We start from the raw sequence: 27,232 nt of genomic DNA, 5'->3' as shown, positions 1-27,232 counted from the left end.
ATTTGCATTTTTCTAATGACATGGAGCATCTTTTCATGTGCTTAATGGTCATTTGGAAAAATAACTATTCAGATAACTTTGTGCATTTAAAAAATTGGGTTGTGTTTTTATTATTGAGTTGTAAGAGTTCTTTATATATTCTAAGTGCTGCTTATCAGATATAGGATTTGCAGAAAGTTTCTCTCATTCTGTGGGTTGTCTTTTCAATTTTTTGATAGTTATTAAAGCACAAAAGTCTAATTTTGATGATGTCATTTATCTGTGTTTTCCTTTTGTTCATGGTGCTTTTGGTGTCCTATATTAAGAAAGCCATGAATATATAAATACACACACACATATATATGTATTTAATGCAGTTAACAATTGGTTAAGCAATTGATTTTTCCCAACAAAGAATGTGGATTATTGTCTATGGGTATAAATATGAATATGAGTTTGATTTTGTGCTTAGAAATCTATAAGCTCTAGTTTGGGCTCTAATAAAAGCAATTTTACAAAACTGTACTGAAGCTTAATTTTATAAAGGTAAGATTCATGTCAAAAATAATGGAGGACATGTATTTCATTGGTGAAATTTTTAACTTCAATTTTAGATGTTAGGTTAACTTTAACTTTATTGTATCTTTAAAATCCACTGTACAAGTGTGTACCTCGGAGATACTGCAGGTTTGGTTTCCTTTTTGCTGGTAGAGGCTCTTGCCTTCAATTTGTAAAGAACACAACATCTGCAAAGCACAGTAAAGCAAAGTGCAGTAAAACAAGGCATACCTGTACTTTTGAAATCCAGACAGATGTATGTGGAGGGAAATACCAGCCTAAGTAAGTTTCAGAGGGTAGTTAAAGACACCGTAAGTTGCAAATACTGAGGAATGAGTTAGACTTTTAGGCCAATGTGGGTAATAGAATTAGGAGCTGAGAACTACAAAATCAAGAGGGACTGAAAGTCTTAAGTTTGTCATTTTATCTTTCTGTCGACAAATTTGAGCTATTTAGGACCATCTCTTTAGGATTATCCGTTTGGGAATGATTGTCTTTATGTATTGTGTTAAATTATTTTACCTTCAGTGTAGTTGTTAAGCCAGGTTTAAAAATGAGCTGAAAGAGGGGCGGCCGGATGGCTCAGTTGGTTAGAGCATGAGCTTTTAACAACAGGGCTGCCGGTTCGATTCCCACATGGGCCAGTGAGCTGTGCCCTCACAACTAGATTGAAGACAATGAGCTGCCAGAGGGGTGGCTGGAAGGCTCGGTTGGTTAGAGCACGAGATCTTAACAACAAGGTTGCCAGTTCAATTCCCCTGTGGGATGGTGGGCTGCGACCCCTGCAGCTAAGATTGAAAACGGCAACTGGGCTTGGAGCTGAGCTGTGCCCTCCACAACTAGATTGAAGGACAATGACTTGGAGCTAATGGGCCCTGGAAAAAAACACTGCTCACCAATATTCCCCAATTTAAAAAAATGAGCTGAAAGAAACTGGAAAATTCTTACCTGCCCCCTGTGGAATCTTGAAATTATGGAATTATTTCACTTCTAGAGATCATCAAATCTAGACTTTTTAACTTGAAGATAAGGAAACAGTATTAAGGAGATTAAATTTGTTCATAGTCACACAGTAGCAGAATCCAGGTCACCTGAATACCAGTTTAGTGTTCTTTTCTCCATCTTTACAAAACAAAACAAAAGACAAAATCCAGAACATTTCATAGTATAACTTGGGAGGGATTTTTGGTTCATTCATTGTCTTTGGGCGAAAGACAAAATTATAATAGTTACATAGCTAGAAAAGTCTACGTTAGTAAAGTTTTCTATCAGGAATTAAGTGATCACATTATGTTGTGGGCCTGAAGTTGTCATATCTAGATTTGTTCAAAATTAATACCTACTAGGACTTCCATGTATTTTTATTTCAGTAATCTAATGATTTTCAGCCTTTAAATCTGCCTTTGAATCAGAAGTTTGGCAGAATATTTCTTGGTAGATTTTACACGTACCCACACCCAGACCCCCACATACCCAGTGCCTCCCTCATGTTTCAGGTATTCAAATTGTAATGCTCTTATTAGGGATGTTTTTCCCCAACCACGTTTTTTTTTACCCACAATGTTCATTTCCAACTATGCTTTTTTACATCAATTTTGGGCCTAGACTAGACATTTCCAGTTCTGTATCTGACCGTGTCCGTAACACTATAGTTAGTAGTATTACTTTTATAAGTTACTTTTATGCATTCCTTCACTCATTCATAGATGTGTAAAAAAGGGAGAAAGCACAAGATGATATATGGTGATCTATCTCCTTCCTGCGGCTATCCTCCAATCCCCTTTTATCCATTGTCATAAGTTTTTCGTGAATTATTCCAGATATATTTTGGGCTATATATAGCTGTGTACGAGGTCTGACAATTAAGTTTGCGAACTCATCCTAGAAAAAGTGCTACATACTTCATTGCTGAATATCAGTACGGTCACCTTTGAAGTACTCCCCTTGGGAAGCTATGCACCAACATCAGCACCTAGTCCACCTTTCAAAGCAATTTTGGAACTCTTTTTCTGGAATGGCCATCAGAGCTGTTGTCATATTACTCTTCATGTCCTGAATGTCATCAGCATGTCTTCCTTTTAATATTTCCTTTACCTTCGGGTAAAGAAAGAAGTCATTGGGCGCCAGATCAGGTGAGCAGGGAGGGTGTTCCAATACAGTTATTTGTTTACTGGCTAAAAACTCCCTCACGGACAGTGCTGTGTGAGTTGATGCATAGTCTTGATGCACGAGCCATGAATTGTTGGCGAAAAGTTCAGGTTGTTTTTGTCTAACTTTTTCACACAACCTTTTCAGCACTTCCAAATAGTAAACTTGGTTAACTGTCCAATTGATACAAATTCATAATGAATAATACCTCTAATATCAAAAAAGGTTAGATGGGGCCAGCCCGGTGGCTCAGGTGGTTGAAGCCCCTGTGCTCCTAATGCCAAGGTCGCCGGTTCCATTCCCACATGGGCCAGTGAGCGGCGCCCTCTACAGCTAAGATTGTGAACAATGGCTCTCCCTGGAGCTGGGCTGCCGTGAGCAGTCGGAGGTTGGCGTGAGCTGCTGTGGGCTACTGTGTATTGCCATGAGCGGCTGGTGGCCACAGTGAGAGCTGCTGTGAGCTGCTATGAGCGGCCGACCAACGACTGGTGACTGACAGCCTCAGCCGGGGGGAGCGCAAGGCTCATAATACCAGCATGGGCCAGGGAGCTGTGTCCTGCAGAACTAGACTGAGAGACAGTGGCTTGAACTGGAGTTGGGGGGGGTGGCAGGGGTGGCGGAAGAAAAGGGGAAAAGAGAAAAAAAAAGGTTAGCAATATTGTTCTGACTCTTGATTTGGACTGACAGAACGTTTTTGGTCATGGAGAATTGGCTGATTTCCATTGTGCACTTTGACGCTCTGTTTCAGGGTCTTATTGGTACACCTATGTTTCATTAGCAGTGATAACACAGCCCAAAATATCGTCTTGCCTCTCCAGAAGGTCTTGGCAAACTTTAACTCTCCTTTGCTTTTGTTCATCAGTGAGCTCCTTTGGGACCATTTTTGCACACACCTTTCTCATGGCAAGCTTTTCAGTTAAGATGTTCCTAACTGTTTCTCCATCGATGTCTACTTGGTCTGCTATGCTTCTCACAGTTAGCCGACGATTTTGACGCACGATTCGCCGAATTTTTTCAATGTTTTCATCAGTTCTGATCAATACCGGCCACCCTGACCTCTCTTCATCAGTGACGAGTTCCCTCCCCTCAGAAAAATGTTTAATCCATTTGTATACTACCATTTTCTTCATGGCATTATTTCCATAAACTTGGACTAACATGTCCCTGATTTCACTTCCATCCTCGTCAAGTTTAACAAGAAATTTAGTATTTGTTTGTTGCTCTAATTCAAGCTCACACATTCTCATGACAGCACACAAAAACACAAAACAACAATAATGAACACCACTCATCAAGAGACTGCCACACAGTTGACACAAACACAGCTGCGAGACACTGATACACCAAGGTTGTGAAATCTTACTGAGCTGTTTGTACAGTGCTGCTAATGCAAGCACACGGTGGCAAGTTTGCAAACTTAATTGTCACATTACAGGTCTGTATATGTCCCTTCTGATTGCATTTCACATATACATGTACAGCTTTTTATTTTGCCTTTTTCCGCTTAACAGTATATCTTAGTTACTAAATAGAACTACCTCCTTCATAATATCTGCATGATGTATGTTGTGTCTCATGATTTACTTTAGTCCTCTATTTAATAGACATAGGTGGTTTTCAGTCTTGTTACTACAAATAGTGCTCCATTGAATAATCTTGCAAAAATGTGTTTATGAACATATGTGCGCATGTATGTAGGGGTAAATTCATGGAAAGTGGAATTGCTTGGTCAAAGTATATGCACCATCAATGTATGGATGTGGTGGGTTTCTTTTCACATTAAACCAACACTTGTATTATAGTTTTTGCTTTTTTGAGTGATTTTGCTTTTTGATGATGAGTCATTTCTTCAGTATAACAAAGAGAATTTAAAATCACCAATTTGTCCCTTTTTGGTGATTTTCATACATTATGTAAGGTAGATCCTGAAAGGCAGTCCGTTAGACTCCTGCTTGGTATAGGTATACCTATAGAAAATTTTCAGATTTTAGTAAATTTATAAAGATTGTAAAAAAATTAACGAAAAATTGCATGGATTATTATAGTTGACCAAATTGTCTTTTTTGTCTCTAATCTCTCCTATAATTTCTTAAAATTCAAATTTTATAATCTACATTCCTGGGATATTCATCATTGCCTACAGTAGTGGTTTTTATACTTTTTGGACCCCATGGGAATCTGGCGAAAGTTTGTGTCCCTGCTTTCTTCCCAGAAAAAACTGTAAATGTCCATATTAGAATTCTACATACAGCTGTGAGGTGGGAGATGTCATTGAATTCCTTTTGCCCATTTATGTATCCATAGACCCCAGTTTAGGCTTCCTGCTTTACCGGTAGATTTAAACTCTTCAGCATGTCTAGGTTGGCATAATAGGCATTTCAGAGTCTAGCTGCAATGTGTGAACTTAGGTTTCCAGTTTCTTCCTCTGCTGTTTCCTCTTTCCCCTGCCCTATTCATAACCCACTTTTAAAAACTCAAATACTCCTGAAACGAATACAATGTTGTATGTCAATTATACCTCAACTAAAATAAAAAAAAAAGCTCAGTATTTCTCTTTTACTCCTCCTCCTTGCTGTTTCCTTTGCCTGGAATTGCCCTCTTCCCTTTCTCCACTTGATGTGCCCCTTCTTTCATCACTACATAAGTTAGTTCATCTGGAGCTTTCCTCTTGCTCCTCCACCCGTTATTTTCCTGTTTTCCCCCTCCCCCCCATAGCATTCCCTCTCAGCATTTAAAAAATAATCCTTCAGTATGCATTTATTAAGGCCACTCATTCAATCACATACTTATTCATACTTACTGAGTACCCGCTACATGTCATGGATTTTTTTTTTTTAAGTTGTGGTAAAATATGCTTAACATAAAATTTATCATTTTAACTATTTTAAGTATACGCTCTGTGACATTATGTATATTCACACTGTTATGTAACCATCACCAATATCCATCTTCAGAATCTTTTCAATTTCCCCAACTGAAACTCTATACTTATTATACACTAACTGCCCATTCTTCCCTTCCCCAGGCCATGACAACCACCATTCTATTTTCTGTGTCTGTGAACTTGATTACCCTGGAAACCCCATATAAGAGTAACCATGCTGTATTTATTTTTTTGTGGCTGGCTTATTTCACTTAACATAATGTCCTCAAGTTTCATCTGTGTAGCATGTGTTAAAATTTCCTTCCTTTTTAAGGCTGAGTAATACTTCATTGACTATACCTCATTTTCTTTATCCATTGTTCCACTGATGGACATTTGGGTTGTTTTCACCTTTTTACTATTGTGAATAATGTTATGAGCATGGCTGTGGAGGTATTTGTTCTTGTTCCTGTTTTTAATTCTTTGGATATATGTCCAGAATCCCATAGCATTTTGTACATACTTTTGTAGCCCTTTGCCTTGTTGTGTTATAAATACAGATAACCCCCATATAACGCGGTTGTTAGGTTCCTAAAAAATGCTGTGTTATGCGAATCCATGTCATATGAAACAAAGAACTAGTATAAAAAAGGGGGTTAGGTTCCAAAAATGAAAAACACATGCTATTATATTTTTATAATTAAGAGAAATATCTTTATTAAAGCAATTTTCACCAGAAGTATAATATACTAATATGTATTAAACAATGTTTTCTTCATCATCACTGCTAAGCACCATTAACCAAGGGTGTTTTCTTTTGGACAAGATATATCTTCATCCTCTGAACTTTCTTCAGTATTATCTTGACTTCTGTGCTTTTTGCAAAAAATCTGTTATTTTGTATTGCTTTTAGCTGAGAGATCTTTATAAATTTCGTTATGTGGTGCTAAGCACTTGTGAAGTTCTCCCTTAAACTTTGTGCTTCTTTCAGTGGAAGGATCTTCATTTAGGAAATACAGCTCCAACTGTTCTGCTAAGTCTAGGCCTTTCTTTATGCTTTTTAGAGTAAAGTGTTTAACTTCTTGGTTTTCACCTGTGCTGTCATCCCCTGAATTATCTAGGCATATTGCACATGTCATTTCCACCAAATTTGCTTCATCAGTTTCTTCTTCCACCAGTAATTTTTCAACAGTCATATCGTCAAAACCTTTCCCTCCTAGAGACTTAGCAAGTTCTGCTATTGCATCCATTATGTTTTCTGCTGGCTCGATTAGATTTTCACTTTGAATTGACTCTGGCCATATATTTTCCCAACAAGCACGTAATGTCATTGCTTTTATTTCTTTGATGGATAAATTTATGAGGTTAATACTGTCCAAAATTGTAAAACGTTTCCATGCCTCCATGACTTCTATAGATTCGAGATAGAATAACCAGCAGCAGTGGAAGCTCTAATTTTATGTTCATTTTTCTGTATAGTCCGGATTGTTGCTTCATTTAAATCCAAGGTTTTTGCGACATATGATACTTTCCCCCCCCTTTTGAACTGATCCAAAATCTGTAATTTTTGTTCCAGTGGGATGAAATGTCTTTTAAGAGGAATTTTTTTATTTCCACCAGACATAGTTCAGGGCTACACATTAATTCACAAAAATGAAAAGCGTAATTACCATTTCTTTAAAAAAGGTTGAATAATACCCCCAAAATTTTAATCTACGTATAATGTAGTAAAAAGAAAAACACAGAGTTTTAAAATGTATATACTTAATACTACATGAACAAAATGGATTTAAAATTCTAATAAATTTTAAAATTCTGCAGTCATATCTGATATGACATCCACGTTTGAATGAGAATTTTCAAATGAGATATCTTTTGATCTTAAAAATTTTTATTACGTTTCGTGTTTGTCATGTCCAGCACAACATGGGCAGTGAGGGTACGAGAAGGGGCGGCTTTGGGTTAAGTTTTAAGAAAGAAACATACGGAGACTTAATGCAGTTAAATCTCAGAAGACCAGGGCTCTCACAGTCATGAAAGACTGGAGCCCAGAATAGAGCCGACTGGAGGTTTTTATTGATAAGTGTACAAGGGAGTAGCAGTGTTTTGGGCACGGTCTGCGAGACTCACTTACCACGTTATAGAAACAACCCAAACCAGTTATGTTGATCTTTAAACAGCTGAAGCAGAAAGTCCTTGAGGTGAGGTATACAACTCTTTTAAGGGATATATGTCACATGTTGAAATTATTTCACAGAGCCGAGCAGAGAGAGCTTAATCTTATCACTCTCAAGACTTTTCTCCAAATTAGGTGAGAGGGAAAAGTCAGAGCCAGCAGCCACTTTAACTGGGCAGGGGGCAGGGGAGACAAGGCCCCTTCCCAAATCCTTCTAAGGCAGCTCATCGGGGGGTCTCCATGGGGTTCCGCCTGGCTTGAGTTGTCCATCCCGTCCCCCCCACCCCCCCACCCCTGTGGGGAATCTTACTCGTCATTGGCTGCAAACCCTCTTTTGGAGACTAACTAGAGAGAAATATACAGTTCCAGAGATGCACAGTCTCACAGACTCTTCTTTCCTTAAGGAAAGACATGGGGGGGGGCGACAATCGGCTAGGCTGTTGTGTGACAACACGTGTTGTTCGGGGATTTCCCTAATTTCGAATGAGATATCTTTTGCTCTTAAAAGCTCTTATTATGCTCCGTGTTGTTCTGGGATTTCTCTAATTCTCAAACCGTGTTAGAGTGAAACCGTGTTCTAGGATGCTGTGTTGTACGGGGTTTACCCCAATTCTCGAACCGTGTTAGAGCTAAACCGTGTTATAGAGGTGCCATGTTATATGAGGGTTGCCTGTTTTTGTATGTCTGAAGATTTTAAGCAAAGGCATATGGTAGAGAAGATTGAGAGATAATCAAATTGAATCAATGATTAATAACCTTCCAACACAGAAAACACCAGACCCAGATGGTTCATTGGTGAATTCTACCAAACATTTCAGAAAGAAATTATACCAATTCTCTACAGTCTCTTCCAGAAAATAGTAGAGGGAATACTTTTTTCCTCCTTTCGCCCCCCTCCCACCCCCTTAACTCCGAGTTAAGCCATAGTTCTCCAGTCTAGTTATGGAGGACACAACTCACTGGCCCTTTGTGGTATTATGAGCATTGTGCTCTGCCCAGCTGAGCCCATTGGTCACTGCTGCTCACGGCAGCTCATGGCATCTCTTGTCATCTGCCGGCCGCTCAACGCTGGCCACTGGCCGCTCACAGCAGCACACGGCAGCGTAGCTCCAGGTCCAGCCATTGTTCTCAGTCTAGCTGCAGAGGGTGCAGCTCACCGGCCCATGTGGAAATCGAATCAGTGACCTCGGTGTTAGGAGCACAGCACTCCAACTACCTGAGCCACCTGGCCGCCCCCGAGAGAATACTTCTTCATTCACTCTTTTTTTTTCAGGGGAGGTATTGAAAGGCTTTTCATTTCGTGTTTATTTTCAGTGCACCAGTATAGAACACTTTATAATGATTAGTGACAAGTGGATGCCAGATTTTTTCAAACACCCACTATCAGTATTTTCTGGTAAATAACAATTTTCCCAAAAGCAAAAGAACCAACAGAACACAATTTCAGGAGATCGTGATACCACCAGCATAATTCACCCAAATTATAAAAATGGCAATACTTACAATCATGTACATCAAACTTTCCCAGTGTAAACAGATGTCTCAAAAACTTCATGAGACATTAAACTGCAAAATTTACTCTGAAAGTAGTAGGGAGTTATTTTTCAAATTTTGACTGAGATTTTTGTTTTTTAAGGAGGGCGCAGTTCACAGTGGCCTATGCGGGGATCAAATCGGCAACCTTGGTGTTATTAGCACCATGATCTAATCAACTGAGCTAACCAGCCACCTTCACCCCTCCCACACACACTTTTTTTTTTTTTAATGTTGAAAAGTATCCGTGTGTTGAGGGAGGTGGAGAAAAAGGAACTTCCAGTTGATTGATTCGGCATGCCTGAAAATACTTCTGTAATATAGAGGAAAAACTTCAAGAGTAAGAATATATTATAAATGAAAGTCAGCAAGATGAACACACAAGCAGTTCTTAAATCAGTTGCATCCATAGATGTCTTCTTGTATACTGCTTGTTTACAGAACCTTCTGTAAGATAGAATTGTCCACTTCCAATGATTCATCTTTTACTAGAACTATATCATAAGAGTCCATATACTTTTCCAGAAGCTCCTTCATTCTATCATTTAGATACCCAGTTTTCAGAGTATGTTTTACTTTAGCTATTCCATCTGCCATTCTTAAGTCTCCTTAGGAGTCTCCCAGCAGAATTGTGTTGCTATTATCTTTTAGTTCACTGAAATACTGTGTTCTTCAAGGCACCATTGTGTTTGTTAAATGCATGAATTAATTCTCCTTTAAGTCCTTTGAGCACCCCATTGTCATCAAAATCCATGAAATTGGACACTACTTGACATTTGGATAATAAACAACAGCTTGACAGATAATCTCCTCTAGTACATCACTGATGCCAGCTGAAAATATGGACATAGGGATACTGTGTTGTTGGAGCTTACCAAAGAAATTGTGATATCCTTCCTTGAGCACAATGTTAGATTCTGCCACAATTTCTTAAACTTTAGCTTTCAGTAAAGCCTGTTCAACAAGCATACCATGCAATTTAGTGTACCAGTCTTCCATATAGAGGTACTTCTCTTCCACGGTAAGAACACGTTCAATTTCAGTAGCATAACATTTTTCCTTTAGTTGCAGTAATATTTTTTGACATTCATCTGAAACCAGCTTACAGTTGTCAAAGACATTGTGTCAGGTTGGGTATCTTTTCCTTTGGTAGGAAAATTACTCGGTGTCTTATCAAAGTCTCTTACTATCTGAAGTTTGACAGCTCCTCTTTTGATAACACCAGAGATACTTTCTTCTACTCTTGTAGGGTACTTGATGCAAACTGAACTTCTCTGGAATTCTGGCATCATTTTCACATGTACAACAGAATCTTGATTAGTCATTTCTTCGTTATCCAGTTTTCCTTAAGGTACCCTGAGTTTTTCTGTACTTGAATTTGTCCTAAAACAATAGCATAGATGGTAAGCAGTATCCAGATGCAGGACTTGGATGTAGGCATCTTGAGGATCTTGTTCCCCCCGACCCCCATCTTCCTCTTCAAGGTGAATATGTGCTGGGTCAGCACCACCGCCGCCACTATGGTGCACATGCTACCACACTCACCTGAGCCTAGGCCACCGGGTCCATGGACAGAGCCTTATGTGCCTCCTAGGCCGAAAAGAACAGCATAATTCATTCTTGAGGCCAGCATTACCCTGATAACCAAAACCAGACAAAGACAACAGGAGGAACATTATGGATCAATATCTCTAAGACCATAAACGCAGAAATCCTCAACAAAATTTAGCAAATTTAATCCAACAATGAATAAAAAGAATTATACACATCATGACCAAGTGGGACTTATTCCAGCAATGCAAGTCTGGTGCAACATTCAATAATGAATTGATGTAATCTATCACATCAACAGGCTAAAGAAGAAAAATGTATGATTATGTGAATAAATACAAAAAGCACTTGACAATTCAATACCCATTCAGGATGAAAATGCTCAGCAGACTAGACGTAGAAGGGAACTTTTCCAAGCTGGTACAGAACATCTACAAAACCCCCATAGCTAATATCATACTTAATAGTGAGAAAGTAGATGCTGAGATCAGGAACAAGGCAGGGATGTCCACGCTCACCACTCCTTTTCAGCATTGCCCTGGAAATCTTAGCTAATGCAATAAGTCAAGAAAAGGAAATAAAAGGTATACAGATTGGGAAGGAAGAACTAAAATTGTCTTAGATTTTCACAGATGATGTGATTGTCTATGAAGAAAATCAAAGGATCAAAAAAACTCTTAAGTGATTATAGCAAGATTTCAGGAAACAAGGTAAATATACAAAAGTCAATTGCTTTCTTACATAGCAGCAATAAACAGTTGGAATTTGTAATTAAAAACTGCCATCTACATTTGCACCAAAAAAATGTAATTAGGTATAAATGAAAAAAAAATATGTACAAGATCTACATGAAGAAAGCTACAAAACTCATGAAAGGAAACAAAGAAGATCTAAATAAATGGGAAAATATTTTATATACATGGATAGGAAGATTAAATATTGTCAAGATGTGAATTCTTCCCAATTTGATCTGTAGGTTCAGTGTGATCCCAGTGAAAATCCCAGCGAATTATTTTGTGGATGTTGATAAACAAAATTCCTCTTATTTAGATGAGTGTTATTATCAATGTCTACTAAATGAATGGTTACTGGAGAACAGAACTGTTTATGCAATTCTTAGATATTATTCTAAAGTAGTAAACATTTTAGATATCTGGAAAAGTTGAAAGAAGTTAATACCATATATTTGCCTCCTAGACTCAACATTTGTTCTAATTTTGCTGTATTTTCTTTCTCAATTAGTTTGCTAGGGCGGCCATAACAAAATACCACACATTGAGTGTCTTAAACAATATTACGTCTTACAATTCTAGAGGTTAGGTGTCTGAGATCAAGGTGTCAGGAGGGCTATGTTCCTTCTAAAGGCTCTAGGGAAAGATCTGTCCTGGGCCTCCCTTCTAGTTTCTGGTAGTTTCTTGGCTTGTACCAGCATAACCCCAATTTTTACATGTGTCCAAATTTGCCCTTTTTATAAGCACACCAGTCATACTGCATTAGGGGCCTACCCTACTTCCATATGACTTCATCTTAACTAACGACATGTGCAATGATCTTATTTCCCAGTAAGATACTGGGGGTTAGGACTTAAACACATGAATTTTGGTGGGATGTAGTTCATCCCAGTACATTCTGTCTCTAAATTCATGTACATACATACATACATACATACATACATACGTACATACGTACATTTTAGCCATTTGAGAGTAATTGCATACATTATGACACAGTGCTTTAGCATGTGATATTAGCATGCAGTAATATCACATCTAAGAAAATTAGCCATAGTTCCCTAATATTATGTAATATCTGATCCATATGCAAACGTCGTTTATAGCTTATTTTTTCAAACCAGGACCTAAACAAGGTTCATATGTTCCATCCGGTTGTCTCCTTGGTTTTGTTTAAGTGGAACAGTCTTTCTGACTTTTTTTTCCATACACATTTTTTTTTTTTTTAAGACTTTCTCACAAAAGTATCTCAATTGCAAATCAAACCTCTACACTCTGCCAAACTGATTTAGGGCTAGTTGAAACCGCCATTTGCTTTCTCTGTCCAAGAGTCATAATGCAGAAGGCATGTCTCTTGATGGACATTTATGAGGGTTGTTACATTGTCTCTGTTATAGTTCTCCAGAATGGGCTGCATCTCTTTATGTGTCTCATGGATTGTCTTCCCACCTCAAAATGTTTTTTTTTGTATATATGACACATATTCTGTATTTTGTTAGATTATCCTGAATATAACCTTTCAATTTGGTAAAAATTCTCTTAGCTCATTTCCTGTGATACAGAAACAAAAATTGTTGTTGTTCTGTTGGCAGATACTGTATTTGTTTGACCTTTCCACTGTATAGTTATTACGTTTTCCTTTGTAATTAATGAGTATATTGGAGGAGATGCTTTGAAACTATGTAAATATACTGTTTCTTCTCAAACTTTTGCCCACTAATTTTAGCATCTATTGATGGAGCCTTTCTGCAGCAACTACTACACTGTGTTCCAATGGTGATTTTTCTTTTAGCATATATTTTAACATATCTATTACAATTTTCATATGTGCCAGGCAGTATGCAAGTCATTGGGAATATAGAGATTAAAGAAGTCCTTGCTTGCAAGGAATTTATAGTTTAGACAGAAAGACATCTACTTTTTACCATTGTGATACATGCTTTTCTAGAATTATACATAGTATACTTTGGGAGTGCAAAGACTGCTGAATGAATTGAGCATTATAAATAAGCATAAATGTGCAAAAATAATTGAGAACATTGGTATAGGACTATACCAACAAAGGTTATGAAAGGGCAGTCACGTGCCACTTAATGACAGGTGTACATCCTGAGATATGTATTGTTAGACCATTTCACCATTGTGTGAAATTATAGAGTGCACTTACACAAACCTAGGTAGTGTAACCTACTACCCACCTAGGTTATATACAGTCTATTGCTTCTGGGCTACAAGCCTGTACAGCATGTTACTGCACAAAACAACCTGAGATGAAATCAAGCACAAGAGCACATGATGCAATCAAGAGACCCAGTAAACACAATATGTATGAGGCTGCTGCTGATGTAGCACAACATCCTGTTTTACAGCAAACTTGTTTAATAAGTAGAAAGAGTACACTCTAAAATGATGATGAAAAGTATAGTAAACACAGAAACCAGTAGCAGCGTTTATTATTATTATCAAGTATTATGTACTGTACGTAATTGTACGTGCTTTACTTTTATATGACTGGCGGTGCAGTAGGTTTGTTTACACAGCATCACCACAAACATCTGAATAATGCATTGTACTACAATGTTAGGACGGCTATGGTGTCACTAGGTTACAGGAATTTTTAGCTCCTTTATAATCTTTCAGGATCACCATTTTTATGTGGCTCATCGTTGACGGAAACATCATGCGGAACATGACTGTATTTGGCAAAGCTAGAGATTTTAGAAGAACATTTTTAAAAAAGAAAAACACTACTCCTACCTCCTTATAAAAGGAAATCATATCTTTGTGAGTATCTTGGAAAAACCCAAGATAGAAAGAAAGCAGCAAGATTTTACCCTCAGTTCCATTTTCTGTTATGTGTTCCTTCCCATTTTTTTGGCCTTCGCTTGAAAGTATACAGTTCTTTTAAAATAATTGTAATCTTTATTTTACAATCTGATTTTTCTGCTGTAGATCATGTGCAATTTCTGTTTAAAATATTTCAAACATTTGAATGATTATATAAGAGTTCATGATTTAGATATGCAAAATTTATTTAGTCATTCTTCTCTGATGGCCTATACCTTTAAACTAAACTGAAATATTTTTTTGCAAGACAATTTTTTTAGTTGCGTATATGGATCTCTAGTAAATCAGCATGCTTTTCTGAAATTTATAAATATATACAGGTACTTCTGGAAATCACAGCCAATTGTAACATGATTTAAAAATGGTAAAAGTTTTCTTGAATGTCAAATACAGGAGTTTAAGTCATAATCATTCTGTGCTTTATAATTTTTAAGTACTGAATAATATTAACGGTCTTTAATCCTGTTCCTTCATTTTAGAGATCAAGCAAAGACCCAGAGGTGTCAAAAATTTCTCCAAGGTAGAGAAGGAAGTCACTAGAATCTTACACAGAGTCCTAGCTTCCCTAGTTTGTTGTTCTTTGCACTCCAATAATACTGTACTCCATTCCTCCAAGGCTCAGGGATTTTGGAGGAGTTATGAATTGTATTAGAGTGGCACAACCTGGCCATCTATCTTGAATTTGCTTTTAAAGTTGCTGCAAACTACAAACTGGCAAATACTGAAGTGTTGCTCTAGGGGAAATACAGGGTTAGGTTCTTGCAAGCCTCTGGTAACATTTGCATCAGCCAGTCAAAACATAACCTTGTTTTATGTGTGTTTCTGTTTAAAGATACTTTATTTAATGTATGTTATTGGCTCATTAACATTGAACTCATGGTGCTAGTTACAGCTGATGCCTGAAACGAGCCTGTTTCCTGAGTAGGGCACATCACATCACAGCCCTCTTGTGCTTAGGAACACTATACAGCACTTCAGCAAAACACCTGGGGGCCATTTTAAGCAGTGAAAGTATCAACGAAATGCACAAACGGGTACAAAACATGACACTCAATAGATTACAAAAGGACACTTGTTTACAGTATGAGAGCAGAGAAACTAGAAGGCAGATACAGCCTGGTTAGAGCTCAGCTGGGAACCTGAGCTCTCAGTGATTTTTCGCTGCTCTGTGCATGTGTACAAAAACTGCCAGAGACTGGAAGTATTGATTTGGGGGCTACAGATAAATTTTAGTGAGTAGGCAAACTTGCAAATGCAGAATCTTCGAATAATGAGGATTCACTGCAGTTTGAGCACAGTGAAAGTGTTTTTCCTATTAAGCTATTTTTTGTTAAGTCCAGGGATATAGGAAGTATGCTTTTAAATGCAAACAATTAAAATGTGTACTGAAAAATTTTCTCCGAACCTAGTTATATATAGAAGGCAAATGACAAAGACTTAAACATAGATTTATTCCCCAAAACGGTACATAAGACATGAAAAGACAATGTACATAGGGGTGGGAATAAAACTGGCTCATAAGATGGAAAAGAAAGTATTCAACCTTATTAATAGTCAAGAACATTTAAAACATAGAAACAGCCAAGAAAAAGTGGGTTTTTTTTAAAACCTAAAGTATTAAAGATTATTTGACTTCAGTAATCCCTCTTGCTTGTGATCGAAATAAATGGTTCTACAGAAAAAGCTTTATGCACAAAGATAATCAGTGCAATTTAAATTTTAGTAGTATATGTTTTAAAACAATTCATACAACCAACAATGAGGCATTTAAGTAAATCATGTTAGACTTGGAATATTTAGGAAGTTAAAAACATCTGCAACAGTTTTGTAAAGTGGAAAACTCTTAAGCTGTAATTATTAAGGGGGCAAAAGGAAAAATTTACATATAACCCACAATTATACATAGTTAACTAATGGTGGTATATTTCCTTCTTCCCTCTTCCCTTTCCTCTTTTCTCAGATAATTCTGTCATTACTGTGTATTGTTTTCACAGTGGACCAAGGCTTAAAACACGCAATTTATGAATAGGCAATACAAATTTGGCTCACGGTACGTATAATATTTGATCATAAGTGTCCATCATAATGTGACACTGAAGTTGAACAGAATCTTTTAAGTCGTTAGAGAATTGTCATTTATTCTTCTAATAGTCATTAGAATAAATAGTCATTATTCTTCTAATAGTCATTAGAGAATAAATTATGTACAACATGCTTTTCACTTACTCATTCAATTTTTTTCTGAACTCTGAAAGATGCAGACTTCTAAAACTTTAGCATTCATTATCTGTAAGAATAAAGAGATTTTCTTAAATAACCATAATAACCATAATAGTGTTGTCATAATAACATTTGCAATAATTATCTAATATTAATTAGCATCTGTTCTATTAAATTTAACTAGGTAAACTCAACTTGCCATATTTACCTAATTGAACTGTATAATTACTGTAAATTAGTTTGTAACTTTTTGCACTATTTTTAAAAATTGAGGTATAATTGATTTACAGCATTCAGATGTATAACATAATGATTTGATACTTGTTGTGAAATGATCACCACAGTAAGTCGAGTTGACATCAGTCACCTTACATAGTTAAAAATTTTTTTCTTGTGATGAGAACTTTCAAGATCCACTCTCAGCAACTTTCAAATATACAGTACAGTATTAATTATAGTCACCATGCTGTACATTACATCCTCAATGACGTTTATTTTATACCTGGAAGTTTGTACCTTTTGAACCCCTTCATTCATGTTCCTCACCCCCCCACCTCTGTATCTATGAATTGTTTCTTTTGTGTGTGTTCTTTTTTAAGATTCCACATAAAAATAAGATCATACAACATTTGTTTTTCTCTGTCTGACCTTGGTTTCACTTAGCATAGTGCCTTCAAGTTTTGTTCATGTTGTTGCAAATAGCAAGATTTCCTTTTTTATGGCTGAGGAATATTCCACTGTGTGTGAGGGATACTCAGTTTGTTCCCATATCTTGGCTATTGTAAATAATGCTGCAAATGAGCATTTGTCTTTTCAAATTAGTAGTTTCATTTTCTTCAGATAAACAGAAGTGGAATTGCTGCATTATACAGTAGTTCTATTTTTAATTTATTTTTATTTTTATTGGGGAATGTTGTGTCTCTCCAGGGCCCATCAGCTCCAAGTTGTTGTCCTTCAATCTAGTTGCGGAGGGCGCAGCTCAGCTCCAAGCCCAGTTGCCGTTTTCAACCTTAGTTGCAAGGGATGCAGCCACCATCCCATGCGGGAATTGAACCAGCAACCCTGTTGGTAAGAGCTCGTGCTCTAACCAACTGAATCTTCCAGCCAGCCCTCTGGCAGCTCAGCAGCAGCTCATTGTCTTCAGTGTAGTTGTGGAGGGCGCAGCTCACTGGCTCATGTGGGACTCGAACCAGCAACCCTGTTGTTCAGAGCTCGCGCTCTAACCAACTGAGCCATCCAGCCGCCCCTACTTTTTAATTTTTTTGAGGAACCTCCATACTGTTTTCCATAATGGCTGTACCAGTTTACATTCCCACCAACAGTGTACAAGGGTTCCTTTTTCTCCACAGCCTCATCAACACTTGTTCCTTTTTTTTCCCTCTAGAACAGTTCTCCCCTCCCTCTTTTCTTATTATTTCATTAATTTTTTGAAGTTTCTAAGCCAGTTGTATCTTTTAGAATGTCTTACAGTGTAGTTTTTTGTGTAGACTGTTGTTTTGTTAATTTGTTTTCTCTGTATTTCCTTTAAACTGGAGGATAGCTCTGTAGACCTAACTTAATTTTTTTTTTCTTGAAGAAAGTTTATTTGTACCTCTAGAGCAGAAATAGGGAAATGCTGTATGTGTACAAACCATACTTTCATGGAATAGATCCTCATAACGCATTCTTTTTAATACATGCTTGTTGCTTTAACATCGTTCCTGGATTTTCAAAATCCAGCCAACATGGATTCCTCAGCTACTCTGTTTTGGCCTTCATAGTTGCTTCCTCTCTCAGACAAGCTTTCTTTTCTAAGTTCTGGCTTGTTAAAGACTCGTGTCTCTTGGCAGCCTTCTTGCCCTCAATAAGCATCAGGATGCATCCTGCACTGTCAGGGCGATCATCAAATAGCTGATCTTCACCCGCATCTTGTTCTTGGCAGCGTCAAGCATCTCAAACGAGACAGTCTCTGGGATTTTGTCTTCCTATTTGAAGTGACCTGACCATATCAGGATCTTCCTCTCCCAATCCGTAGATTTGTGTAGTGGCACTCGGGGGCTGTATGTCTGAGATGGAGCTTTCCTGTGGTTTGGTGCAAAATCCATTCTCTTCAAATCAGAGTTTCTGGTAAGCCTTAGAGATGAGGAAGCATCTCTTTCACATAACCTAAACCAATTTCCCGCTGCCAGGCGCAGGCCATGGAGGCTTTCCATGGCCGCCTGCTCCGCCGAGCAGTACAGTGCCTCGGGGATGGCGGTGGCGTGGGTACACTCAAAGTCATCGAGTGCCGCAAAGGGCTAAATTGTTTAATTGTCATGAATTAAAAAATATAATTCTGTCTGCCTGACAGGTATAGCCTTGTTCTAGAGATTGAACCCATCAGAGCCTTTGGCATTAAAAGTTCTCATTATATAAATTACTCCCCTTGTACTGATGCCATTAACCTCTAGAGCAGGGGTGTCAAAACTGCGGCCCACGGGCCAACTGTGGTCCGCAATCCATTGTTAATTGGCCTGCAGCAAATTCCAAAAATATATTTAGTTTACTTAAATAAACCAGGTAAGGCAATACGTACTTCATCTCGGGTGAGTGGCCCGGCTGTTTGTATATTTTACCGCATATAGCCCTTGGTAAAAAACATTGAAAAAAGTTTGGACACCCGTGCTCTAGAGGCTTCTAAATTATTAGTAGATTGCAGTTTGAGAGTAGAAAGTATTCCTTTAAGGACTTGTGAAAGGACAGCTGTGTTTTTGAGAGTTGTTTTTTATTTCATTTTTTAAATTAATTTTGGTTAAAAGTATTTCACATAGACTTGTGCCTTATTTATTTTAAATAATGTAATGACGAAGCTGATGTCAGTTCTCTAGAAATATTACATTGGATTGAGTTCTCCATTTGGAGGGACCTATCACATACGGCATATATCTTATCTTTCAGTCATACAGAGCTTCCAGCTAAAAACTATCCCAGGTTTTTAGTTGAAAACTTAATTCAACATAGAGTAAACAACTGAATTTACATTTTTGTCATTTATAAATTATTACTGTCTAATCATTAAAGGAGATTGAGTAGGACCCTATTGCTTTAGAAAGATTATACATATGCTGCATTCTTGAATGGAAAAATAGTTTCTTAGGAATAAAACTGAATTCTGACTTCTATTTCCCAAGTTGAGTGACAGGGTAAATTTTTTACAGTGTTTTAAATTGAGTTTTTAATGTATCAAATCATTAAATATTATCTGTGAAACATTTAATTAATTTTGGGGGTAATACATATGGGTGGTCTAAATTCAAATGGTGTTGACTAAATTTCTTCTTATCTTACTGTAAGTCATCTAATTCCCTTTCCCAGAAGCCATCAGTAGTAATGTTTCTGGTGTATTCTTTTTATAAGTGATGTAAGCATATACAATGTAAGCTATAATGTGTTTCTATTATACCGTACCACTGGCCTCCTATTTTTATTTGTTTCATCACAATCAAAGTAGCCAACTAAAGTAGCTTTATTTATTTGTTTATTTTTAGATCCCACAGAACTTTATATTTTCCCCTAAGGTTTATTTCAAGTGAAAGCATTTCATCAGTAAATTTGGAAAGTTGGGAATGGATTAACTTTTTTAAGATTGATTATATCTCTTGTGAATAATTTGTAATAATACCAAAGGTGGCCAAATTGTTAACATACTTTGCAGTTTGTAAAAATTTTTTCTGTGATAGTTATTTGGACTTAACTCTGTAAGGCCGTGGTGAATTTTCAAAGTGAGGTCAGAACTGTTTTCATAATAATACTAACATATTCTGAGGCCTTTGACCTTGTTGACATTTATACTTATGGAATGAAAGCAAGAATGGATAAAACCGCTGGTTCCTTAACATGATTCAAGACAGTGGCACCAAACTGTACTAGCAACCTCATACTGGTAGGTAAAAAGAAAAGAGCCAATTTCACTTAAGAATGTCATTGATGAAGCATCAAAAATAATTAAATGTCAACTTTTGACTATATATATTTTTAAATATAGGGTGCTGTTGACTGAATTGTGTCCCCATAAAATTCATCTGTCGAAGCTCTAACCCCCAATACAATGAGATTTGGAGATGTGGCCTTTGGGAGATAATTAGGTTGAGATGAGGTTTCAAGGAGGGCCCATGGTGGGATTAGTGCCCTTAAAAGAACAGACACCAGAGAACTTGCTGTCTCTTTCTCTGCCATATGAGGACACAGCAGAAAGGTGGCCATCTGCAAGCCAAGAAGAGATCTGTCTCTAGAACCTGACCATGCTGGCACCCTGATTTTCACCCTCCAGAACTGAGAATATAAACTTCTGTTGCTTAAACCTCCCTGTCTGTGGTAGTGTGTTATGGCAGTGTCATGAAATGGGAACTGTAGATAAGAACTTTTGCTATTTACAGAACTAGGACAGTTTTCTTGATCGAATTTTTTTTTTTTAAATCTACTTTTCTATTTTGTCTTATTATTTTTTTTAAATTGGGGAATATTGGGGAACTGTGTGTTTTTCCAGGACCCATCAGCTCCCAAGTCAAGTCATTGTTTTCAATCTAGTCGTGGAGGCCGCAGCTCACTGGCTCATGTGGGAATCTAACTGGCATCGTTGGTGTTATGAGCGCTGCGCTCCAACTAACTGAGCCATCCGGCCGCTGCATTGATGGGACATTATGTAGTGATAGTATTCTTTTTTTTTTTTTTTTTTTATGGAACCCATTTTTTACTTGAAACAATGAACGTTCAAAGAGGGAGAGGTGGGGAGAAGACGGAGAAGGAGGGACCCAAGTTAACATATCAAGAATGAAAGAGGGGCTATCATTACAGATCTTATAGACATTAAAATGATAATAGGGGAATACCATGAACAACTCTGTGCCCCAAAATTTGACAAGGTGAATGAAATTGATCAATTCTTTTGAGGACACAAATCGCCAAAACTCAAAAAGAAATAGATAACCTTAATAGTCCTCTATCTTTTAAAGAAACTGAATTCATAAACCCTTCCCAACAAAGAAAATTTTGGTTTCCCAATAGTTTCACAGGTGAATTCTGTCCAACTTTTAAGGAGGAAGTGGGAAGTGTGGATAACGCACTTTTGCTACTTACTATGGCTATACATTATCTTCTAGGAAGTATTAGAAGGCACACTTCCCAACTCATTATGTGAGGCTTGATATAAAACCAGGTAAAGATATTACAAGAAAACTACACCAATATCCCTCATGAACACAGATCCAAAAGTCCAACAAAATTTTAGTAATTCAAATCCAGCAATATATAAAAAGAACAATACATCATGACCAAATGGGATTTATTCTGGCAATGCATAGCTGTTTCAGCATTTGAAAGTCAGTTGGGGTAATTACCTGCTTGTGATTTTGAACAGTCAATATTGTTAAGATGCAATTTCTCCTCAAATTAATCCACCCAGATCAGAATTCCAGCATTGTTTTGTGTAGGTAATGAATAAGCTGCTTTTTAAAATAGTGGAATGGAAAAGGAATATAAATTTCTAAGACACTTGGTAAAGAATAACATAGTTGGAGAACCTGATCTGAAATACAGCTGATTTCAAGACTGTCTATAAAATTACAGCAATCAAGATATTGAGGTAGAGCGCCTACAAAATACAATCAGTTGATTTCAACAAAAGTGTAAATAAAGGCAACTCAGTAGAAAAAAGATAATGTTTTTCCTGACATACAGTGTCAGAACAATTGGACACCATGTGAGGGAAGAAAGTAGAGAATCTTAACCCATCCGTCATACTCAATGTAGAAATGAACTCAGATTAGAGATCTAAATGTAAAATGTGAACAATAAAATGGGCAGAAGAGAAACACAGGAGAAAAATCTGTAACCATGCCTTAAACGATTTCTTAGATAAGACTAAAGACACAAAATAAATTGATGATAGGGTTTCACTTAATTAAAAACTTCTGCTCTTTGAAAGATATTATGAGGGGAGTGAAAAATGGCAGACTGAAAGAAAATATTTGAAGATCACATATCTGACAGAGGATTTGTATGTAGATTACAGAAAGAACTTTCAAAACTCGACAGTCAGAAAACAACACAATAAAAAATAGGCAAATGAATTGAACTGAAACTTTGCTGGAGAAGATATACTGGTGGCAAGTAAGCACCTGAGAAGATGTTCCACATCATTAGTGAAGTGCAAATTAAAACCACAGATATCAGTCACCTATTAGAGTGACTAAAACACACACCACCTGGAACTGACAATACCGAGTACTGGTGAGGATGGAGAGCTATTGGAACTTCTGGACACCACTGGTGGGAATGCAAAATGGTACAGCCACACTGGAGACAGTTTGGCGGTTTCCCAGTAAAGTTAAACTTACGTGACAGCAATTTCAATCCGAGATATCTATTCAAGAAAGATGAGAACTTATATTCGCACAAATACTACACAGGACTGTTTATAGCAATTTTATTCCCGTTGCCAAGCACTGCAGCAATCTCAAGGTTCCTGAATTGGTGAACGGATAAACAAACTGGCCTATCCAAAAATTCAACTAAAAAAAGAATTCTTGATACTTGCAGTAACATTGATGAATCTCAAATGTATTACGTTAAATGAGAAATGCCAGACTCAAAAGGCTACACAAGATAAGATTCCATTTATATGATATCTGGAAAAGACAAAAGCTACAGTGATGGGAAACAGATTGTTACTGAACCACCTCCCAAAATTCAGTTCGTGTGCCCGATGCACTAGTGAGCCAAACACTGAGAGGCTGGTGGTTGGCCATACAGAAAGGTTTCTTCGATTTGGCCAAAGCCAGAAGTTGGGAGAGCAAGATTTCTCAAATCCATCTTCCCCAAAGAGCAAAAGCAGGGAGTTTTTATGTGGCTAGGGAGAAAGGGAAGGGGAGTTTCAGGGAACTGACCCTCACGTTATCTCCTGCTTGACAAAGAGACACCACATCAGCAGCTTATAGCTAACTTGTGAGAACAAGGAGTTCTGGGCAGGAAGTGAGTGGTTAGCATGTGCAAGTGAATAAAGACCTAATTTTGTGCTTAACCAGCTATATTTTTCTATTCTTTCAAGCAAAGTGTGCTCTTAAACATTTCTACTGAAGCTTGCTTTACAGGCAGGCCTTCAGAACATGCTTTCTTCATCTTTGACTATAAGCTACGTTGATAAGCAAAGCATTGAAATGTTCGGCTAAAGCCTATACACATATCTCCAGACCCTGCGACCCAATTCCTAAACATTTATTGTTGACTGTCAATTTCAAAATCAGTGGTTGTCACGCTAGGAGTAGCGGTAGGAGATTGCCAAGAGAGGCCAGTAGGAAGGAGTATATGGTGGTGGAACTGTTTTGCATCTTGATTGTGCTTGTTCCGTAATTCTGTGCATGTGTCAAAACTTAGAATGTAAACCAAAAAGTGAATTTTATTGCATGAAACTTTAAAATAAATTAATCAAGAGTATGTCAAGGGGACGGCCCGGTGGCTCAGGCGGTTAGAGCTCCATGCTCCTAACTCCAAAGGCTGCCAGTTTGATTCCCACTTGGGCCAGTGGGCTCTCAACCACAAGGTTGCCAGTTCAATTCCTCCACTTCCGCAAGGGATGGTGGGCAGCACCCCCTGCAACTAAGATTGAACACGGCACCTTGAGCTGAGCTGCCTCCCGGATGGCTCAGTTGGTTGGAACACATCTTCTCAACCACAAGGTTGCCCAGTTCAATTCCTCGAGTCCCGCAAGGGATGGTGGGCAGCGCCCCCTGCAACTAAGATTGAACACGGCACCTTGAGCTGAGCTGCTGCTGAGCTCCCAGATGGCTCAGTTGGTTGGAGTGCATCCTCTCAACCACAAGGTTGTCTGTTCGACTCCCGCAAGGGATGGTGGGCTGTGCCCCCTGCAACTAGCAATGGCAACTGGACCTGGAGCTGAGCTGCGCCCTCCACAACTAAGACTGAAAGGACAACAACTTGAAGCTGAATGGCACCCTCCACAACTAAGATTGAAAGGACAACAACTTGACTTGGAAAACAGGCCTGGAAGTACACACTGTTCCCCAATAAAGTACTGTTCCCTTTCCCCAATAAAAAATCTTAAAAAAAAAAAAAAATGTCAAGACAGACCACATCTGGGGAAAAAAATGTTTGCAGAAGATATATCTGATAAAGGACTATTATCCAAAATATACAAAGAACTCCTAAAATATAACAATAAGAAAATGAAAAACTTGATTTAAAAATGGGCAAAAGATCTGAACAGACGTCACTAAAGAAGATATACAGGTATCAAATAAGCATATGGAAAGATGCTCATACATCATTTGGGAATTGCAAATTAAAACAACGAGATACCACTGCTCACCTATTAGGATGTCTAAAGTCCCCAAAACTGACAACACCAGATGCTGGTGAGGATATGGAGCAACCAGAACTCTCATTCATTGCTGATGGGAATGCAGAATGGTACAGCTATTTTGAACAGTTTGTCAGTTTCTTACAAAACTAAGCATACTTTTACCAGAGGATCCAGCAGGCAAATGAATTGGGAATATGTCCATACAAAAACCAACACAGGAATGTTTATAGCAACTTTATTTATAATTGCCAAAACTTAGAAGCAAACAACCTGTCTTTTCGTAGATGAATGGATAAACAAACCATGGGGCATCCAGAAAATGGAATTATATTCCGTGCTAAAAAGAAATGAACTATTGAATCAAGGAAAAGACCTGGTGGGACCTTAAATACATATTACTAAGTGAAAGAAGCCAATCTGAATACATTTGTCAAAACCCATGGGATGTCTCAACATGATAAAGGCCATATATGATAAACACACAGCTAATATCATACTCAATGGGGAAAAGCTAAAAGCATTCCCCTTAAGATCAGGAACAAGGCAAGGTTGCCCACTTTCTCCACTTTTGTTCAACATAGTTCTGGAAGTTCTAGCCACAGCAATCAGACAAGAAAAAGAAAAGGCATTCAAATTAGAAAGGAGGAAGTAAAATTGTCATTACATGCAGATGACCTGATACTATATAGAGAGAACTCCAAAGACTCCACCAAAAAACTATTAGAGCTGATAAATGAATTTAGTAAAGTAGCAGGTACAAAATTAATATTCAGAAATCAGTTGCATTTTTTAAGAATCAAGTTTTTTAAGTATCTCGTTGTTTTAATTTGCAATTCCCAAATGATGTATGAGCATCTTTCCATATGCTTATTTGATACCTGTATATCTTCTTTAGTGACGTCTGTTCAGATCTTTTGCCCATTTTTAAATCAAGTTTTTCATTTTCTTATTCCAATAATTAACTATCAGAAGGAGAAATTAAGAAAACAGTCCCATTTACAATTGCTTCAAAAACTTAGGAATAAAATACTTAGGAATAAATTTAACCAAAGAAGTAAAAACCCTGTACTCAGAAAATTATAAGACACTGAAGAGAGAAATTAAAGAAGCTACAAATAAATGGAAACACATACCATGGCCATGGATAGGAAGAATTAATATAGTTAAAATATCCATACTGCCTAAGGCAATGTAGAGATTCAACGCAATTCCTATCAAACTACCAAGGACATTTTTCACAGAAATAGAACACATAATTCTGAAATTTATATGGAACCATAAAAGACCCCAAATAGCCTCATACTACAAGGCTACAGTAACCAAAACAGCATGGTACTGGCATGAAAACAGACACACAGATCAATGCAACAGAATAGAGAGCCCAGAAATAAATCCATACCTATATGGTCATTTAATCTACAATAATAGAAGCAAGAATTTACCTTGGGGTAAAGACAGTCTATTCATTAAATGGAGCTGGAAAATCTGGACAGACACATACAAAAACTGACGCTGGACCACCTCCATACGCCATATACAAGAATAAATTCAAAATGGACTAAAGACTTAAATGTGAAATCTGAAACCATAAAACACCTAGAAGAAAATACAGGAAGTAAATTTGCAGACATTACCCATAGTAATATTTTTACTGATATATCCCCTCGGGCAAGGGAAGTAAGAGAAAAAATAAACATACGGGATTACATCAAACTAAAAAGTTTTTTCACAGCAAAGGAAACCGTCAATAAAATAAAAAGGCATCCTACTGAATGGGAGAAGATATTTTTCAGTGATACATCTGATGAGGGGTTAATATCCAAAATTTATAAAAATCTTATTCAGCTCAACACCAAAAAATCAACCCAATTAAAAAATGGGCAGAGGACATGAAAAACCATTTCTCTAAAGAGGACATACAGATGGCAAACAGACATATGAAAAAATGCTCAACCTCACTAATCATTAGAGAAATGCAGATAAAAATCACAATGAGATACCACCTCACTCCGGTCAGCTTCGCTCCGGCTATCATCAATAAATAAAGTGCAGGCGAGGATGTGGAGAAAAGGGTACCCTCGTGCACTGTTGGTGGGATTACAGATTGGTGCAGCCACTGTGGAAATCAGTATCAGGTATCTCAAAAAACTGCAAAGGGAACTACCTTATGACCCAGCAATTCCACTCTTAGGTGTGTATCCAGAGAAATTTAAGACGCTACTTTGAAAAAATGTATGCACCAGCAATTCCACTCTTAGGTGTGTATCCAGAGAAATTTAAGACGCTACTTC

At 37.5% G+C, this 27,232-nt stretch overlaps 1 protein-coding gene and 2 pseudogenes across 11 annotated transcripts in view; 1 reads left to right on the top strand and 2 right to left on the bottom strand.

Moving 5' to 3' along the window:
• Window positions 1-27,232, top strand: part of WDR33 (WD repeat domain 33) — a 123,738-nt gene that overhangs the window by 28,175 nt on the left and 68,331 nt on the right. Inside the window, exon 1 of one of the 11 annotated variants that reach the window (XM_019717945.2) lies at window positions 16,347-16,436. The exons of the other annotated variants lie outside the window; for them this stretch is intronic. The gene's annotated coding sequence lies outside the window, so the exon portion shown is untranslated. Of the gene's footprint in view, window positions 1-16,346; window positions 16,437-27,232 lie in introns of those variants that run through there. 11 annotated transcript variants of the gene reach the window in all.
• On the bottom strand, window positions 8,833-10,582 carry LOC109438228 (cytosolic 5'-nucleotidase 3A; annotated as a pseudogene).
• On the bottom strand, window positions 17,771-19,793 carry LOC141572102 (protein FAM162A pseudogene; annotated as a pseudogene).

Source organism: Rhinolophus sinicus, linkage group LG01 (assembly GCF_036562045.2).
Source record: "Rhinolophus sinicus isolate RSC01 linkage group LG01, ASM3656204v1, whole genome shotgun sequence".
Classification (NCBI taxonomy): Eukaryota; Metazoa; Chordata; class Mammalia; order Chiroptera; family Rhinolophidae; genus Rhinolophus; species Rhinolophus sinicus.
Note: the sequence above shows the minus strand (reverse complement) of the source record. Positions and strands in the feature narration are given on the sequence as shown.